General features: G+C 50.7%; 1 protein-coding gene and 1 long non-coding RNA gene across 14 annotated transcripts in view; one reads left to right on the forward strand and one right to left on the reverse strand.

Moving 5' to 3' along the window:
* Positions 1–14,141, reverse strand: part of TMCO4 (transmembrane and coiled-coil domains 4) — a 106,908-nt gene extending 92,767 nt beyond the window's left edge. For 6 of the 13 annotated variants that reach the window (XM_086325751.1, XM_086325804.1, XM_086325793.1 and 3 more), the window contains exons 1-2: positions 14,098–14,141; positions 5,196–5,309 (exon numbers count right to left, since the gene is read on the reverse strand). The gene's annotated coding sequence lies outside the window, so the exon portion shown is untranslated. Of the gene's footprint in view, positions 1–5,195; positions 5,310–11,039; positions 11,476–13,142; positions 13,372–13,868 lie in introns of those variants that run through there. The other 7 variants (XM_086325822.1, XM_086325813.1, XM_086325748.1 and 4 more) reach the window with 4 other exon arrangements.
* Positions 14,142–14,227: 86 nt separating this feature from the next.
* LOC147377286 (uncharacterized) lies at positions 14,228–16,622 on the forward strand. The gene is made up of 2 exons (XR_015136550.1): positions 14,228–14,468; positions 16,204–16,622. It is a non-coding gene; the product is annotated as an uncharacterized LOC147377286 (long non-coding RNA).
* The last annotated feature ends 2,165 nt before the right edge of the window (positions 16,623–18,787 follow it).

An 18,787-nucleotide genomic window follows, 5' to 3' on the forward strand; every position in this document is an offset into this window, starting at 1 on the left:
CTCAGCTTTCTTCACCGTCCAACTCTCACATCCATACATGACCACTGGAAAAACCATCACCTTGACTAGACGGACCTTTGTTGGCAAAGTAATGTCTCTGCTTTTAAATATGCTATCTAGGTTGGTCATAACTTTCCTTCTAAGCAGAAAACATCTTTTAATTTCATGGCTGCAATCACCATCTGCTGTGATTTTTGAGCCCCCCAAAATAAAGTCAGCCACTGTTTCCCCATCTATTTCCCATGAAGTGATGGGACCAGATGCCATGATCTTCGTTTTCTGAATGTTGAGGTTTAAGCCAACTTTTTCACTCTCCTCTTTCACTTCCATTAAGAGGCTTCTTAGTTCCTCTTCACTTTCTGCCATAAGGGTGGTGTCATCTGCATATCTGAGTTTATTGCTATTTCTCCCAGCAATCTTGATTCCAGCTTGTGCTTCTTCCAGCCCAGCGTTTCTCGTGATGTACTCTGCATATAAGTTAAATAAGCAGGGTGACAATATACAGCCTTGACGTACTCCTTTTCCTATTTGAAACCAGTCTATTGTTCCATGTCCAGTTCTAACTGTTGCTTCCTGACCTGCATACAGGTTTCTCAAGAGACATGTCAGATGGTCTGATATTCCCATCTCTTTAAGAATTTTCCACAGTTTATTGTGATCCACACAGTCAAAGGCTTTGACATAGTCAATAAAGCAGAAATAGATGTTTTTCTATAACTCACTTGCTTTTTTGATGATCCAGCAGATGTTGGCAATTTGATCTCTGGTTCCTCTGTCTTTTCTAAATCCAGCTTGAACATCTGGAAGTTCACGGTTCACATATTGCTGAAACCTGGCTTGGAGAATTTTGAGCATTACTTTACTAGCGTGTGAGATGAGTGCAATTGTGCGGTAGTTTGAGCATTCTTTGGCATTGCCTTTCTTTGGGATTGGAATGAAAACTGACCTTTCCAAGTCCTGTGGCCACTGCTGAGTTTTCCAAATTTGCTGGCATATTGAGTGCAGCACTCTCACAGCATCATCTTTCAGGATTTGAAATAGCTCAACTGGAATTCCATCATCTCCACTAGCTTTGTTCGTAGTGATGCTTTCTAAGGCGCACTTGACTTCACATTCCAGGATGTCTGGCTCTAGGTCAGTGATCACACCATCGTGATTATCTGGGTCATGAAGATCTTTTTTGTACAGTTCTTCTGTGTATTCTTGCCACCTGTTCTTAATATCTTCTGCTTCTGTTAGGTCCATACCATTTCTGTCCTTTATCGAGCCCATCTTTGCATGAAATGTTCCCTTGGTATCTCTAATTTTCTTGAAGAGATGTCTAGTCTTTCCCATTCTGCTGTTTCCCTCTATTTCTTTGCATTGATCGCTGCGGGAGGCTTTCTTATCTCTCCTTGCTATTCTTTGGAACCCTGCATTCAAATGAGAATATCTTTCCTTTCCTCCTTTGTTTTTCGCTTCTCATCTTTTCACAGCTATTTGTAAGGCCTCCTCAGACAGCCATTTTGTTTTTTTGCATTTCTTTTCCATGGGGATGGTCTTGATCCCTGTCTCCTGTACAATGTCACAAACCTCCGTCCATAGTTCATCAGGCACTCTATCTCTCAGATCTAGGCCCTTAAATCTATTTCTCACTTCCATTGTATAACCATAAGGGATTTGATTTAGGCCATACCTGAATGGTCTAGTGGTTTTCCATACTTTCTTCAATTTAAGTCTGAGTTTGGCAATAAGGGGTTCATGATCTGAGCCACAGTCAGCTCCTGGTCTTGTTTTTGCTGACCGTATAGAGCTTCTCCATCTTTGGCTGCAAAGAATATAATCAATCTGATTTCGGTGTTGACCATCTGGTGATGTCCATGTGTAGAGTCTTCTCTTGTGTTGTTGGAAGAGGGTGTCTGCTATGACCAGTGCGTTCTCTTGGCAAAACTCTATTAGCCTTTGCCCTGCTTCATTCCATACTCCAAGGCCAAATTTGCCTGTTACTCCAGGTGTTTCTGGACTTCCTACTTTTGCATTCCAGTCCCGTATAATGAAAAGGACATCTTTTTTGGGTGTTAGTTCTAAAAGGTCTTGTAGATCTTCATAGAACCGTTCAACTTCAGCTTCTTCAGCATTACTGGTTGGGGAATAGGCCTGGATCACCGTAATGCTGAATGGTTTGCCTTGGAAACGAACAGAGATCATTCTGTCATTTTTGAGACTGCATCCAAGTACTGCATTTCGGACGCTTTTGTTGACCATGATGGCTACTCCATTTCTTCTAAGGGATTCCTGCCCATAGTAGAAGATATAATGGTCATCTGAGTTAAATTCACCCATTCCAGTCCATTTTAGTTTGCTGATTCCTAGAATGTCAACGTTCACTCTTGCCACCTCCTGTTTGACCACTTCCAATTTGCCTTGATTCATGGACCTGATATTCCAGGTTCCTGTGCAATATTGCTTTTTACAGCATCAGACCTTGCTTTTTTACCAACATACACACTACCATATGTGAAACAGACAGCCAATGGGAAGCTGCTATGTAACACAGGGAGCCCAGCCTGGCCCTCTCTGATGACCTAGAGGGGTGGGAGGGAGGCTTGAGAGGGAGGGGATATATATATACACACACATACTTACGGCTGATTCGAGTTGTTGTATGGCAGAAGCCAACATAACATTGTAAAGCAACTATCCTCCAGTTTTAAAAAAAAGTTAATGATCCTTTTCATTCGGTGGCAGGGCTGTGGGCCTACAAGTAATTGGTTTTTATTCTTTTTTTTCTGGATTTCTAACATTTTTCTGTCGCAAGCTTATTAGAGCTTTTTTAAAAGAACATTTACCCATTTATCTGGCTGAGTCAGGTCTTAGCCGCGGCACACAGGATCTTCCGCTGTGGCGTGTGGACTCTCTGCTTGTGGGGCAGAGGTGCCAGAGCACATGGGCTGTGGCAGGTGGGCCTACTCGCTCTGTGGCTTGTGGGATGCTAGGTCGTCCTGACTGGGGACTGAATCCAAGTCCTTTGCATCCAAGGTAGATTCTTTACCACTGGGCCATCAGGGAAGTCTTTATTAGAGCTTTAATAATTTAAAAAAATCTTTTTAATTAAAATTTGTTGTGTTTTTGATCACTAGAAGGGGAGTGCTTTATCTCACAAAGCCCTGGCCTCATGTGGCCCAGCTGAGCCAGTGTGGGTGAAGTCACGATTAAGCCGCATTCCTTTGACCAGCAGGTCTTGTAATCAACAAGATGGACAAGGGCAACTCTCAGCCATCCGTGATGGTGGGATGGAGGAGCCCAGGGTTCCAACTCCACAGACTGGCCCGTCGGATGGGGTGGGCCCTAAACTCTTTCAATCGCGGGAGTGTGGTGGCGGCTGAGGTTGGAGGCGGGGGGCGCCACCTGGACCGTGTACACTGGCCCTCAGTGGCCTCCACTCCTTGGTCTGGATAGGGATCAGGATCCAGTCCAAAGCTGAACTGAGAGTCTCAAGTATGTCTGAGAAGCTGGACTGATTCTGAGAGAGACGGCGAAAGGGTGCTGGATTCCTGCGGTGAGAAAAAGACCCTGCTGGTCAGGGCTGGAGGTGCCTCTGTGCCCGGGGCCACCTCACGTGCACAGGGCCGTCCAGCACATCACTGATGCGGGGAGTAGTCCCGACTCCCTGGGAATCTTGTCCCTGCCCAGGTGACACGAAGATCCCAAGGAACGCTGAGAAAGGTCCACCTCTGCCCCAGGAGAGCCCCGCCGCTCAGGGAAACGACACGCACACAGGAGGTGCCTGGGGGGACACCGATCCACGGCTGGACTCATGGCCCAGAGGCGGGATGCAGGCGGCCAGTCTGAAACGGGAACATGACTTTTGTCTTACAGGTCATATTCTCAGTCACCAAAGAAAACACAGGCTGGGTTATTTTTGTCAGTAGTAGGGGGAGTTGGTCATTCCCAAACATCTGTCCTGGGTTCTACAGGCACCCACGGAGGTGCTCGACCCACATTTCTTGATGGATGCCATAAACAATGCAGTGGGATTCCTTCTTGTAGTGGCAAAAATCCCAAAGTTAGCACCGAGGAGAAAATCAGATGTGGTCAACATCATCCCTGAAAGTCCTCTGTTGTTGTCATTTAGTCGCTAAGTCGTGTCTGACTCTTTGCGACCCCACGGACTGTAACCCGCCAGGCTCCTCCGTCCATGGGATTCTCCAGGGAAGAATACTGGAGTGGGTTGCCATTTCCTTCTCCGGGGGATCTTTCTGACCCAGGGATCAAACCTGAATCTCAGGCACTGGCGGGTGGATTCCTTACCACTGAGCCACCAGGGAAGCCCTGAAAGTCCTTTAAATCATCATTAAAACTCCAAGGCCTTTCGACTTCCTGGTGGTCCACTGGTTAGGACTGCACTTCCACAGCTGGGGGCGCACGTTCAATCCCTGGATGGGGAAGTTCTGCAGGACCTAGTCTTTAAAAGATGTCACGCAAGAATGAACTTCTTTCGTTTTTCTTAAAAGCGAGCCAACTGTGGCCTTTTTTTTTTTTTTTTTAAATTTTGGTGTGTGTGTGTGTGTTGGCGAGGGGATTGCGGGGTAGGGGAGCCCGGTGCATCTGGGCTGTGATGTTCTTTTTCTCTCTCTCTTCCTCTTTTCCAGAGTTAAGTGGCCACAGGTGAATTTTTAAATGAGTCTGCAGTACTTCAGTGAAATAACCATCAGTAGGGTTTCCCCGGTGGTCCAGTGGCTGAAACTCCATACTTCCAACGCAGGGGGGCCAGGTTCCATCCTGGACTGGGGAACTAAGAGCCAGTGTTCTATGCCACAGCTAAGAATTTGCATGCTGCAACAAAAGATCCTGCATGCTGCAACTAAAACCCCATGCAGCCAAATTAAAAATAAATGAATAATATATACATCTGTTTTAAAAACAACCATTACTACAGAGATAACTACAGTGTCAGAGGAAGGCTGACGACCCAAGGAGAAGGAAAAGCATTGGGCCAAAGAAATCTTTTTGTAATAAACAGAGCTACAGCACTGCTGTTAAGCCAGAAATTCTGAAGACTGTAGTTTAACGCGGACACACACACACACATACACACACACACACACACACCCCCCAAGACAATCCTGACATGGTCCTAGAAGCGGGGCTCCTAGGCAGGCCCAGCTTACTCCCCACTCTCAGCATTTTAGGAGACAAACCCATTCATTTTATACCTCTATGGGGAAGTTAAGCTGGAGGTCGGTGGTAACTGCACCATCTCAGGAGGTGTCCCGGCAGCAGTTTCAACACAGAAGAACCCGGAGGGTTTTGGACAATCCCAGCACAGACTGGAAAGAAAAAGAGGGAGTTGGCATGGAGGGCAAGCTCCCAGCCCACCCTGGCTTCGGGAGCCTGGAGGAGGGGCGGGGTGCTGGGGCAGGGCGGGAAGGCAACAGTGTGCTCAAGGGTGGACGCCCAGGTTCTCGGGTGTTTTGTCCTCATTTATCATCACGCCCTTCTTCCCTGACTCCCAGCAGAGTACAGCTGCCATCATCTCTCTGGCAGGAGCCTCCTCTCCCACCTCTTTCCGCCCTTACCCCTAGCTATCCACCCCACAGCATCTAGAAAGCTCCACTCAAACAAGAGTCAGATCACGTCCCTTCCCTGCTCCAAACCTCCAGCCACTGCCTTCTCACCCAGAGCCTCCTCACAGTGGCCGCCGGGCCACGTGCACCCTGCCCTTCTCCTGCCGGGTCCTCCACTCATTTGGCTCCAGACACGCCCTCCTTTTGGCTGCCAGAGGGTCCCACCAGGCGTGCTCCCGCCTTTGCAGGGGCTGTTCCCTTTGCCGGAAATGCTCTTCCCCTAGGTAACCACATGGTCAACTCCCTTCTCTCCTTCTGGTCTTTGCTTAAATCTCACAGCTCAGGGAAACCATGGCACCCCCAGCCTCTCCTCCCAATCCCTGTCAACTGGCTCCTCCGCCTGGGCCAAAGCAGGCCTCACTCTGACACACCATACCCTTTCCTTGTTTATGTTTACTGCTTACTGTCTATCTCCTTCTGCCCACACGGAACATAGTAGGAACCGATAAACATTTGCTGAACGAAGGGTGGTTTCCACTAGGGATAACTAAAGTATAATTTAAGCGGCAAATCTGCCTGGCAAGGAAGGGGGAGAAATGGCAAAGTCTGCAATGGTTCATTTGACTGACTGGTTTTCAAATTGGTCCACAGGGTCCCAGGGACCTCTCCTACTCTGACGGGCAAGAGAAGACACGGAGGCAGCCATCCATGCCCACCTTCAAATTGTAACAGTCAATGATCTAACAATGCCGCTTCTGCTTACATACCCAAAAGCACCAAAAGCACAGTCTCAAAAAGGTATTTGCACACCCATATTCACAGCAGCATTTTTCACAACAGTTAAAAGGTGGAGCAGAGTACATCCGGCAAAATGCCAGGCTGGATGAAGCACAAGCTGGATGGAATCAAGACTGCCAGGAGAAAGAGCAACCTTAGATATGCAGATGATACCACTCTAATGGCAGAAAGCAAAGAAGAACTAAAGAGGCTTTAGAGGAACTAAAGAGGAGAGTGAAAAAGCTGGTTTGAAACTCAAGATTAAAAAACCTAAGATCACAGCATCTGGTCCCATTATTTCATCATAAATAGAAGGGGAAAAAGTGGAAGCAGTGACAGATTTTATTTTCCTGAGCCCCAGAATCACTATGGACGGCGATTGCAGCCATGATATTAAAAGACTCCTGTTCCTTGGAAAGAAAGCTTTGACAAACCTAGACAATGTATTAGAAAGCAGAGACATCACTTTGCTGACAAAAATCAGTATAGTCAGAGCCGTGGTTTTTCCACTCATGGATGTGACAGTCGGACCATAAAGAAGGCTGAGCACAAAGAATTGCTGCTTTCAAACTGTGGTGCTGGAGAAGACTCTTGAGAGTCTCTTGGACTGCAAGGAGATCAGACCAGCCAATCCTAAAGAAATCAACCCTGAATATTCATTGGAAGGACTGATGCTGAAGCTAAAATTCCAATACTCTGGCCACCTGATGCAAAGAGCTAACTCACTGGAGAAGACCCTGATGCTGGGAAAGATTAAAGGCAGGAGGAGAAGGGGGCAACGGAGGGTGAGATGGTTGGATGGCATCACCAACTCAATGGACAAGAATTTGAGCAAACTCCTGGAGATACTGAAGGACAGAGGTACCTGGCATGATACAGTCCATGGGGTCTCAAAGAGTCAGACATGACTCAGTGACTGAACAACAACAAAAAAAGGGGGAGGCAAGCCAAGTGGCCATTGGTGGATGAAAGGATAAACAAAATGTGTTATATACATACAATGGAACATTTTTCAGCCTTAAAAGAAGGAAGTTCTAACACGCTGCAACATGGATAACCCTTGCAAGGACATTATGCTGAATGAAATCGACTAGTCCCAGAAAGACAAACACTGTATAGCTCCATTTATATGAGCTATTTAGAGTAACCAACACGTAGAGATAGAATGTAAAGTAGGGGTCGCCAGGGGTTGGGGAGGGGGTGGGGAAGTTGTTGTTTAGTGGGTACAGAGTTTCAGATTAGCAAATTGAAATGGTCTGGAGATTGATTGCAGAAGAACGTGATTATACGTAATGGTACTGAACTGCACAGCTAAAAATGGTTAGGATGGTGAATTTTATGTTCTGTGTATTCCATCACAATTAATTTTTTAAATTAAAAAATTATAAATATTAGTACTTCGTAAATATTAGCCATATGCCACTCTTTTCCATCTCATTTCCTCCCAACGATTCTATAAGGTCGGTGCTATTATCTCTGTTTCATGGATGGAGAAAGAGGCCCTGACAAATAAATGGAAAGGCCACTGCATAAGTGATGTGGGATTTCAATGAGCACCTGGGTCTTAGCTCAAGGAGGGCCTACACTGCTCCTCTTTGGTCTACTTTATACACCGAGGTTGCCCAAAAGACTTCAAATACAATCTGAAAACTGCCAAATTAGAATCTCACTAGCTCCATCTTGAACCGAGCAGGACCTAGGGGGGCCTTTATGTGACAGACCCTCTCCCCCATGTCCTCTGCCTGCCAATTGTTTATGGAAAAGGTATAGTCTTCCAGGCCTCCCTGGAGCCAAGAATTAATGATTGAAAGGACTGCGTCATGACAAAAGCAGCAGTTTGGCCAGGAGAACCGGTAACAATTTAAACAGTCATATGGCAGTCAAAGAATCTTTAGTTCTTCCCTGAAGTCCTTAGATAACAGTGTCTGATACACAGTCCCTGAGTTGTTTTACAGATGATAAAACCACTATCAAATGGAAGGATGCAATTACTCCATGACCACGAGAACACAGCCCCCAGACCTCCTGGAGCCTGAGGATTGCTAATGCTAACTCCTGTGATACCACCCTGTTACCTCACCATCAACCAGTCAGAGACTTGTGCACAAGCTGATCACGCACCCTGTGACTCCCCACCCCGCCGTCAGCTGGTCTTTAAAACTGCTTCCCTGAAAAAGAAAACGCTTCCCTGTAAACCGACGCGGCCATTATGGAAAACCGTATGGAGGTTCCTTAAAGCCACAAATAGAGTTGCCATATGATCCAGCAATGTCATTCACAGGTGTGTATCCAGAATAAGCTATGATTTCAAAAGATACATGCATCCCAATGCTATATCAGCACTGTTTACAATAGCCTAGACAAGGAAGCAACCTAAATGCCCCACAACAGATGAATCGATAAAGAAGCTGCGTTAAATATATACAATGGAATGCTACTGAGCCATAAAAAGAATGAAATAACGCCATTCACAGCAACGTGGAAAGCCTAGAGACTGCCGTACGAGGTGAAGCCAGTCAGCCAGAGAAAGACAAATACTATATGACATCACTTGTATGTAGAATCTGAAATATGACACAAGTGAAATTCTCTATGAAACACAAAGACTCACAGACGTAGATAAACAAGGTCCGACTGTATAAAACAGGGAACTACATTCAATATCCTGCAGCAAGCCATAATGGAAAGGAATGTGAAAAAGAATTATGTATATAAACGTATGACTGAATCACTTTGCTATACACCAGCAACTAACAACACTGTCGATCAACTATGCATCGAAACAAAAACAGAACGCTTCCCTGAAACCCATCAGGGAGTTTGGGTTTTTTTAAATGGCAACCCACTCCAGTGTTCTTGCCTGGAGAATCCCAGGGATGGGGGAGCCTGGTGGGCTGCCGTCCATGGGGTCGCACAGAGTTGGACACGACTGAAGCGACTTAGCAGTAGCAGCAGCAGCCCTGATCTCCTGATCTGCCCCTGCATAATAAATACTGCACTTCTTCCTTCACCACAACAGGTCTCAGCAGATTGACAGTAGATTGGTCTGTGCAAGTGAACAGACGCAAGTTTGGTTCAGTAACGACCCCACTTTTCAACTTTATTTTCCCCACTCCCCTTCTAGCCAGCTTTCCCCCAAGCTGAGCCGCTGCTCCTTTCAGCCTACACTGGGTTTCCCACCTCGGGACGCAGCTCAAGCTGTTTTTTTTCCTTGGCGCGGATCCTCATCTCCAAATAATGCCCTTCTTCAAAGTGAAAGTGAAAACCTTAGTCGCTCACTCGTGTCTGACTCTTTGTGACCCCATGGACTGTAGCCTACCAGGCTCCCCTGTCCACGGAATTCTTCAGGCAGGAATACAGGAGTGGGTTGCCATGCCCTCTTCCAGGGGATATTCCCCACCCAGGGGTCAAACCCGGGTCTCCAGCATTGCAGGCAGATTCTTTACCATCTGAGCTACCAGAGGAGCCCCCTTCTTCAAAACCACAGCTTACAAATAAAATCAGGGACTTCCCTGGTGGTCTGGTGGTTGGGAGTCCACCTGCCAACGCAGGAGACACAGGTCTGACCCTTGTCCAGGAAGATCCCACACCCTGAGGAGCAACTGAGCCTGTGTGCCACAGCTATTGAGCCCGCACACAAGTACTGAAGCCCGTGCACTTGGAGCCCGTGCTCCGCAACCAGAGAAGCCACCGCAACGAGAAGCCCACACACAACTGGGGAGCAGCCCCTGCGCGCTGCAACCGGGGAGAGCCCGCCGGCGGTGATGAAGACCCGGTGCAAGCATAAATTAAAATGAAAAGTCAGTGAAGAGCTCCGGCAGACTTACTCTCCTGATCCCAGCTCAGCCTCACCACTACCTTGCGAGGAAGAGACTAACACTGTCCCCATCTTACAGATGAGAAAACTGAGGCTCATAGAGGGGAGGGCCACACCGGTGGCAAATGGCAGGACCAGGATACCCACCTCCCCAGGTGCACGTGACTTGAGACCCCAATCCAGCTCCGTTTTACTAAGGGGCCTCAGGGGCTGCCGTGAGGCTTCTTGGATTTGTCCAGCCTGCCACCTCTGAAGCGCTGCATATGCTTTCTCTGGAGGGCCTCACCTCCTCTCGGGCATGAAGGCTGGTTGCCTACGTGCCTGTCTCCCCAAGCAGGATGGGGGGGGAGCAGTGGGTGATGCCCAGGACACCTGTGCTTTCCCACCTCCTCAGCAGAGCACCTCCTTACGCAGGTGTAAGATATCGGGTGCCACCACTGCCTGGTGTGGCTTTTCGTAATCCAGTGTGCCACCACCTGGCAGTGAGGATAGGTTTGTCTATCTGTGGTCTGTCTCCCTCATTAGAGAAAGCTCCATGAGGGCAGTGGCTACTGTGTCACGTTCCCTGATGTCTCCTAGAACAGTGCCTGGCAGAGCAGGTGAAAGAAGGAATGAACACCTACCCTCACAGCTAAGAAGTGACGTGTGCAATTTTTCTTTTTTGATGAAGGACAATAGAATTTTAGATAAAGCAAGTCCACAGGTGCACTCAAGAGCTGCTCCCAAAGAGATTTCATTACTGAGCATCTCAGAGCAAACTCCGAGCAGTCCCAGAAATCATGAGGGTTACAGTTGGAGGTGGGGGTGTGTGACCGGGTGGAAGCTGAGATTAATCCCAGTGATATCTTACACAATTATACGCAAGTATAATTACACTTTGACAAAAACGTCCCACATACCTGGGGAAGTCCTGTGGCCTGGGGAACTTGGAATGCCAGTCGAGGTTGGGATCAGATCTGACAGATGAGTTGTTACCCTGGAAAAAGGGAGCTGAGGGAGGAGAAGCAGTCTAGAAGAGCCCATGCAAAGGCCCTGAGGCAGCAGGCAGCAGCGTGCTTCAGCACAGAGGGCTACTGATAAAGTGGTCTGAGACACAGCTGGAGGAGGAGGCCAGGTGTAGGTGGGGCCCGGGTAGCAGGACTCTAAGGGCCATGCTGAGGTTTTTGTTCTTTACCCTAAGAAAGTAGGAAGCCACAGAAGGGTTTTGAGCAGAGGGTGGTACAATCGGATGGGTCTGGCCGTCAAGAGGAGGGTGGCAAAGTGGCAAGTGGGTTCGATACCCTTTCTAGTCCCCTTCTGCTCGTTGTAACATATTCAAGGCAGCGAGGGCCCCCCTCCCCCATTTCATCTGCTGCCGCAGTTTAAAATGTACAGCAATGGTCACAAAACCATCAGGTCATAAAGGACAGAGTGAGGATAAACCACCTAATGACATTTCTCAGGTCCCACGTGAGGGCCCGGGAGGCTGATCCAGCCACTTGCAGCCTCGTGGTACTAGTGCAGGGAAAGATGATTTCAGGCTCATGAGAAACTCTCCAGGCTGTGACGTTGATGAACCTCCCTCCCCACCACCCCAACCAGGGCAGCATGCGTCTTGTTGACCGCTGTACCCCAGTGTCTAAACGGTGCCATTCTGGTACATGCTCGGCCACGGCAACCAAGGCAGCCAACTGTGCCATCCAACCACTCCCAGGTCTTGGAAAGGCTCCCAGAGTGGCAGCTCTACACAGGGCCCTTTGTGGCTTTGGCCTCTTCTGTCCCCGTGACAACCCTGGGGACAGGTATTTTACAGGTGAGGCAACCGAGGCACAGACAGGTCACTTAGCTTGTTCAGGATGACTCCGGGAGCTGTGGACTGACGGCCTGAGCCACCTCTGTGTGATGCAGTACATGTGACCGCAAGGGTTCTGAGAGCTGAAACGCGGACTGCGACACACGCTCTATTTTCTGAGACAGCAGAGCAGGGAAGCTCAGGCTCCCAGCCTTCAGCCTCCCTCTGCCTCTTATATTTCTTTACGGAGAGCACTCACGGGTTATCCACAGGGTCACTGCTGCTGCTGCTGCTAAGTCGCTTCAGTCGTGTCCGACTCTGTGTGACCCCATAGACGGCAGCCCACCAGGCTCCCCTGTCCCTGGGATTCTCCAGGCAAGAACGCTGGAGTGGGTTGCCATTTCCTTCTCCAATGCATGAAAGTGAAAAGTGAAAGTGAAGCTGCTCAGTCGTGTCCAACTCTTCGCAACCTCGTGGACTGCAGCCTACCAGGCTCCTCCGTCCATGGGATTTGCCAGGCAAGAGTACTGGAGTGGGGTGCCATTGCCTTCTCTGACAGGGTCACTAGAGCCTCTAAATAAACACTACAACCTGGCTCACGCCTGAGTCGGCAAGGCCTCTGATGTGAGCCACAGCCTGGACCCTGCTTCCGATTTCCGAAGCCTTTCAGCACAGCACCACCAACGCTGTGAAGTATCGTGACTCCCACCTTATGACGAGAAAAGAGGCCAAGAGGTAGAATGACGCACTCGAGATTACACAGCTAGCTTTCCAGACTCTAAGGTCAGTTCAGGGACGCCCTCTACCCACCCAGCCCGTCCTCCCCAAATCCCTGGGGGTGGGGTTGGGGGAGCTCAGGCTGGCAAAACATCCCAAACAAGGCCCGGTAGGACTTGGAGCTGTGAGCTTTCATCCCTTCCTGCCCTCTTCTCCGACTTCAGGGGGAGAAGATTCCAGTGCTCCTCCTCATCCCTCCTCCCGCTCAGGCTGAAGGGCAGGGTTTACTCCACTCTCTGCAATTGCAATGTACCCCACCCAGCTACTGCTCACCCGCACCCCCCCCACCCCCCCCAACCTCCCCGCAGCTCTTGTCTCGATGACTGCTGTATTCTCGGTGCCTAAACAGCACACAGTAGGCGTTCAATAAGTATTTGGTAGACGCCCCCAAAGCTTAAAGGGCTTTATGTTTCTGCCCTGAAATGAACGCTGAGTTAGTGAACAGAGAACTCACTGTTGACTCCTACGCAGCGTTAGGCAGTGGTGTCCAGACCAAGGCCTGGAGTCTAGCTGCGCTGTGGTCCTGCCTTCCTGCGCCACCCTGAGCAGGGCAGAGAGGAGACTGGAGAGGGGGGGTGTGTGTGTGTGTGTGTCTGTGTCTGTGTGTGTGTGTCTGTGTGTGTGTGTGTCTGTGTGTGTGTGTCTGTGTGTGTGTCTGTGTGTGTCTGTGTGTGTGTGTCTGTGTGTGTGTGTGTCTGTGTGTGTGTCTGTGTGTGTGTGTCTGTGTGTGTGTGTGTAGCCCTCCTCTGTGCCAGGTGCTGGGTCAGGCTCTGGAGTCGGAGAATCCAGGTTCTTATTCTGACCTCCTTCCCAGCCGAGTGGTCTTGGGGAAGTTCCCTCCTCTCTCTGAGCCTCAGCTTACCCAGGTGTAAAATCCCCCCCCAAAGTTAGTAAATCGGTAGCAGAAATTCATCCTTCCTCTAACAATAGGAGTCAGGAGGCGGCCACCTGGGCTCCCTGTGACCCTGGGGCCTTTTCTCCAGAGGTTATTCCCAACACCTTCTCCTCCCTCCCAGTTTAAGTGTCTCCTGAGAGCTCAGAGGGCTACAGGGGCCAAAGAAGACGGGGTGAGGAGCGCCCGAGGGGCCCCGTGAGCCACGGGGAAGCCCGGCGACCCCGGGTAACCTTGGGTTGGGCAAGCACCGTCCCCTCCCTGGCCCGGACCAGAGTCCTCATTTACCAGGGGAGGCCCGGCCTCAGTTTCCCCATCTGCGGCCAGGGCGTGTGGCTCTAAGCGCACTTCCGGCTCGGACGGAAAGCAAGAAGCCGCCCGGCGGCCTCGACTCCGGGCCGGTCGGCGCCGGGCCGCCGCCGCGCACTTGGCACCCGGGGCCGGGGGAGGGGGCAACGGGCCCGCGGGCCGGGCGGCGCGGGGCGGGGGCTCCCGCGGCGGGGCGCGCGCCCCTTACCTGACGGTGGCGGCGCGCCGGAGGCCAGGGCGCCGGGCTGCTCCGGCCCCGCCCCGCGCGCGGGTCCGGCGGGGCCCGCCGCCCAGCGCCCCGCCCCGCGCGCTCCCGGTGCTTCCGGGCTCCGGGCCCCGGAGCGTGTCCCGGGGTGCCCGGCTCAGGCAGGGGCCCGGCAGCCCCGCGCGAAACTCGCTTCGTGGGCCCGTGCGCCCTCCGGGACGCCGCGCGGCGCCCTCGCGGGTTCGGCTCTGCGGAAAGTGCTCGCCGGACTCGGTCCCCCAACGCCGAGAGCCGCGCGACCATCCGGGGGAAATCGTCAAAAGCAAATGATGTGAAATCAAAGAGCAGGCCACAGACACAGCCTTCCCGCCTAGGTAGGCAGCCCCGTGAAGTTCACAGAGCGTTGAGATCTATCCATGCCGTCAAGTTTCCCTTCCGTTTCTTTGCCTTTGAGGTTTCCCCTGCCTGGCGCTGCAAAGACTGCAGGCGGGAGGAGAAGGGGACGACAGAGAATGAGATGGTTGGATGGCATCACCGACTCGATGGACATGAGTTTGAGCAAGCTCCGGGAGTTGGTGATGGACAGGGAGGCCTGGCGTGCTGCAGTCCATGGGGTCGCAAAGAGTTGGACATGACTGAGCGACTGAACTGAACTGCCTGGTGCTGCAACCCTGGCTCTCCCTGCCGGTGCCCCACCTCGCCCACCCCTCCTCCCCCGCCCTCCCCGCCACCACCCTAGGGTGGCATCTGTGAGTCTTCCCCATCCACCCAGCATGTCCAGTCAGAGAAAAAATAGTTCTGAACACCTACGGTGTGCCAGGTACTGTTTAAGTGCCTGGGGAATCCCACTCCAGGCTTCGCATCCTGTTCTGTGTCAATTGTAGTGCTTCTCACTCTGTGAAATTGTTCTGGTTTATCTTCCCGTTTCTGTTTATTGCCTGCGGTCCCCACTAGAGTTTAAAAGCCAGGAGAGTCAGTCCTCTGCCGTGTGCCCAGCCCCAGGGACTGAGAATGATTCTGAACCCAGTACTTGGTTCAGAATGATATAATGAATGTGTTCAGTTCAGTGCAGTTCAGTCACTCAGTCATGTCTGACTCTGCGACCCCATGAACCGCAGCACACCAGGCCTCCCTGTCCATCACCGACTCCCGGAGTCTACCCAAACCCATGTGCATCAAGTCGATGATGCCATCCAACCATCTCATCCTCTGTCATCCCCTTCTCCTCCTGCCCTCAATCTTTCCCAGCATCAGAGTCTTTTCCAGTGAGTCAGTTTTTTGCATCAGGTGGCCAAAGTATTGGAGTTTCAGCCTCAACATCAGTCCTTCCAAAGAACACCCAGGACTGATCTCCTTTAGGGTGGACTGGTTGGATCTCCTTGCAGTCCAAGGGAATCTCAAGAGTCTTCTCCAACACCACAGTTCAAAAGCATCAATTCTTTGGCGCTCAGCCTTCTTCACAGTCCAACTCTCACATCCATCCATGGCCACTGGAAAAACCATAGCCTTGACTAGACGGACCTTTGTCGGCAAAGTAATGTCTCTGCTTTTTAATATGCTGTCTAGGTTGGTCATAACTTTCCTTCCAAGGAGTATGCGTCTTTTAATTTCATGGCCGCAATCACCATCTGCAGTGATTTTGGAGTCCATAAACGTGTAAATGGACCGCATTCCTCTAGCAATCCTGTGAATTCTCATCACATGTATTCTATAGGAAAGGAAACTGAGGCTCAGGTCAAGGTTGTGCAGAAGCCACAGTGATCTCAGGTGGTCTCGGCCTGCAGTGGCTTGGAGTGGAGCTTGGGTTCCCAGAGCAGAGACTGAGGCCAGGTTCCTGTAGTGAGAGCACCAGATCCTGGCCACTAGGTCAGCCAGTGGCCAGTGACCAGGCCCTGGCCCTTTGGCTGTGCAGAAAAGAATTCCCACAAAGACAGAAAGTAGTTAAACAAGTGAGGTGTTCATTAGGAGGAAAACAAGAGTACAGTACTCAGAGTTGCTAAGTTGCATCCTTGTGGTAGTTTGAATTACTTTTATGGCATTTTTTCCAGGTTTTCTCTGGCCAATCATTTTGATTTGCCTGATTCTGAGTCCGTATTTGGTGTGTTTCAGGATCCTCTCTGAGGCTTTGCTGGTGGCTCGGATGGTAAAGAATCTGCCTGCAATGTGAGAGATGTGGGTTCCATCCTTGGATTGAGAAGACCCCCTGGAGAAGGGAATGGCTACCCCCTTCCAGAATTCTCGCCTGGGAAATCCCATGGACCGAGGAACCTGGCGGGCTACCGGGCTACCGTCCCTGGGGTTAGGCCTGACTGAGCAAGTATCGCTTTCACTTTCAGGATCCCCCCATGTGTCAGTGCTCGTCTCTCAGCCAAGGTGGATTCTCGTGAAGAGGCTTATGAGTACTTGATATCACTTACTATGAGGTGATCCCTCCTCCCTTTTTGACCTCCAAGGAGCCTTTCTGTGCATGTGTGGTCAGGGAGTTCTTGACTTTGAGAATGAGGAATATATGGTCTTTTATCTCTTTATCTGGGCAGGGCCCAGCCTCCTTCGTCATCCCACTGTTACGGAGCTTCTGTCCACAGGGAGAAGCTGTGCCACCTAGGGCCCATCTCTCTCCTGCCCCCGAAGCAGTAGTGGTGAGCCAGGGTGAGTCACTGCGGCCACAAGCTTGTCGCTGTTACTCCAGGTGAAGACAGCCCAGTGCTGTGAACGGGAAAGGCACCGATCAGGGTCAGAGACCAGCTTCCAAGAAGCCTGTGACTCATGCATCTTGTGGAATGTTCTAGGCTTGTGTCTCCTCATCTCACTGGCCACTCAGGACAAAGAATAGCAGCTCTCCTTTCCTGTGAGGCCACTGTGAGGGTCAAATGGGTGTGCACATGGGAGGTTTATCTCTGAGCACACGAGCCTTATCAGTTGCAGAATTAATAACTACATGGACGCGAACATGGACAGAAAACCTCCAGCCAGCCCTCCTGGGCTCAGTGTCTCTTTTAGCCAGACTGGCTTTATGGTTCCAGGCACCACTCTGCCCAACAGCCTTGCCCTGTGTGTAGTTCAAGAGAGACCCTGTGTCAAACGCTCTTGACTGCAGACATTGGAGCAGTTACAGCTTTGCGCGGTGCTCACCCCTGACCCCAGTTTCCTCCTCACCCCAGCAATGAGCAGCACATGGGACCTGACCCAGAATCCAGGGTACAGGAAGGAAACGTAGAGAAAGTACATTTGTCTCTCTGGTGTAGGCACTGGAGGTTTGCTGTTGAAAAATTTACTTTCCTCCTCTTAAAATGAGGATTGTTATGGTTCCTACAAGGGTTGTCATGAGAACAAAACGAGCATATGCAGGTGAAGTGCTTTGAATGCTGCCTGGCACACAGGACAAGCTCAGTAAACGTTAGCTGCTCTCATTCTCAGTAAAAGATACCTCTGCTGGGGCTGGGAAGTGCCTGGTGTTCCGGGGGCTGAAACTCCACACTCCCAGTGCAGGGGGAGCCCGGGTTTGATCCCCGGTCAGGGAACTGGATCCCACATGGCCACAACTGAGAGTTCGCATGCTGCAACTAAAGATCCCGCATGCCACAAGCAAGACCCGGTTCAGCCAAGATATCTGTCAGCTCCTCCCACGGGAATGCTTAGGGAGTTGTGCTGGAAGGAAGGGTCTTTTCATCCCCCATTAACTAATTCAGCCCGAATTTACTGAGTAGCTGGCAGGGTTCTAGGCATTGTAGAGACAGTGAGGGTAGAGACAGTGAGGAAAGAACCAAAGTGTCTCCAACAAGTCATGGAGCTGACAGTCTAGTTTGTGGGGGAAGGGAGATGGACAGCCAAACAAATGATACATCATGTCCTGTGGTTGCTACGGTGACACAGTAAGGCAGGGCGAGGGGAGCCCTGGGAGAAGGTGCTCTTGCAGAGGTCAGGGAGGCTTGCTGGTGTCTGACACAGACAGGGCATCCCAGGCAGACAGCAACCGCAAGCTGTAGAGACAGGCAAGGCGGCTGACTCTTTAAAGGAGAAGGATGGAGTGGCGGGATTTGAGGGAGAGGAATAGATGAGAGGTGATGGGGGCCATTTCACTGTGAGCTTTCTTTAAATATAATTTAATTTGTTTCTTTAGCCTTGGCTGTGCTGGGTCTCGGTTGCTGCACGCGCTCCTCCCTGTGCTGAGTGGGGGCCACTCTGTAGTCGTGGTGGGCTGGCTTCCTGCTGCAGCGGCCTGTCCTCTTGCAGATCACGGGCTCCAGGGCACCCGGACTTTAGTAGCTGCAGCATGTGGGCTCAGCAGTCACAATCCTGGGCTCCAGAGCACAGGCTCAGTAGTTGTGGCTCACAGGCCGAGCGATCCTGCGGCATGTGGGATCCTCCTGACCGGGATCGGACCCATGTCTCCTGCATTGGCAGGCAGATTCTTTACCACTGAGCCACCAGGGAAGCCCCACTGTGAGCTTTTTAGAAAGGCTAATGTGTGGCCTAGGGTTTCCAGGTTTAGCAAATGAAAATACGGGATACTCGGTTACACTGGAATTTTAGATATACAAGAAAAAGATACTTTTTCAGTATAAATATGTCCCCATATTTTCCGGGACGTACTTATACCACAAAGTTATTCACTGGGCACCTGAAATCGCATTGTAACTGGGTGTCCTCTATGTGGGGTAACGGCCCTGCTTGCGCCCTACCCCTAGAGATT

This window comes from Bos grunniens, chromosome 2 (genome assembly GCF_055505025.1).
Source record: "Bos grunniens cultivar Pamir isolate PY7600 chromosome 2, Bosgru_T2T1.0, whole genome shotgun sequence".
Taxonomy (NCBI): domain Eukaryota; kingdom Metazoa; phylum Chordata; class Mammalia; order Artiodactyla; family Bovidae; genus Bos; species Bos grunniens.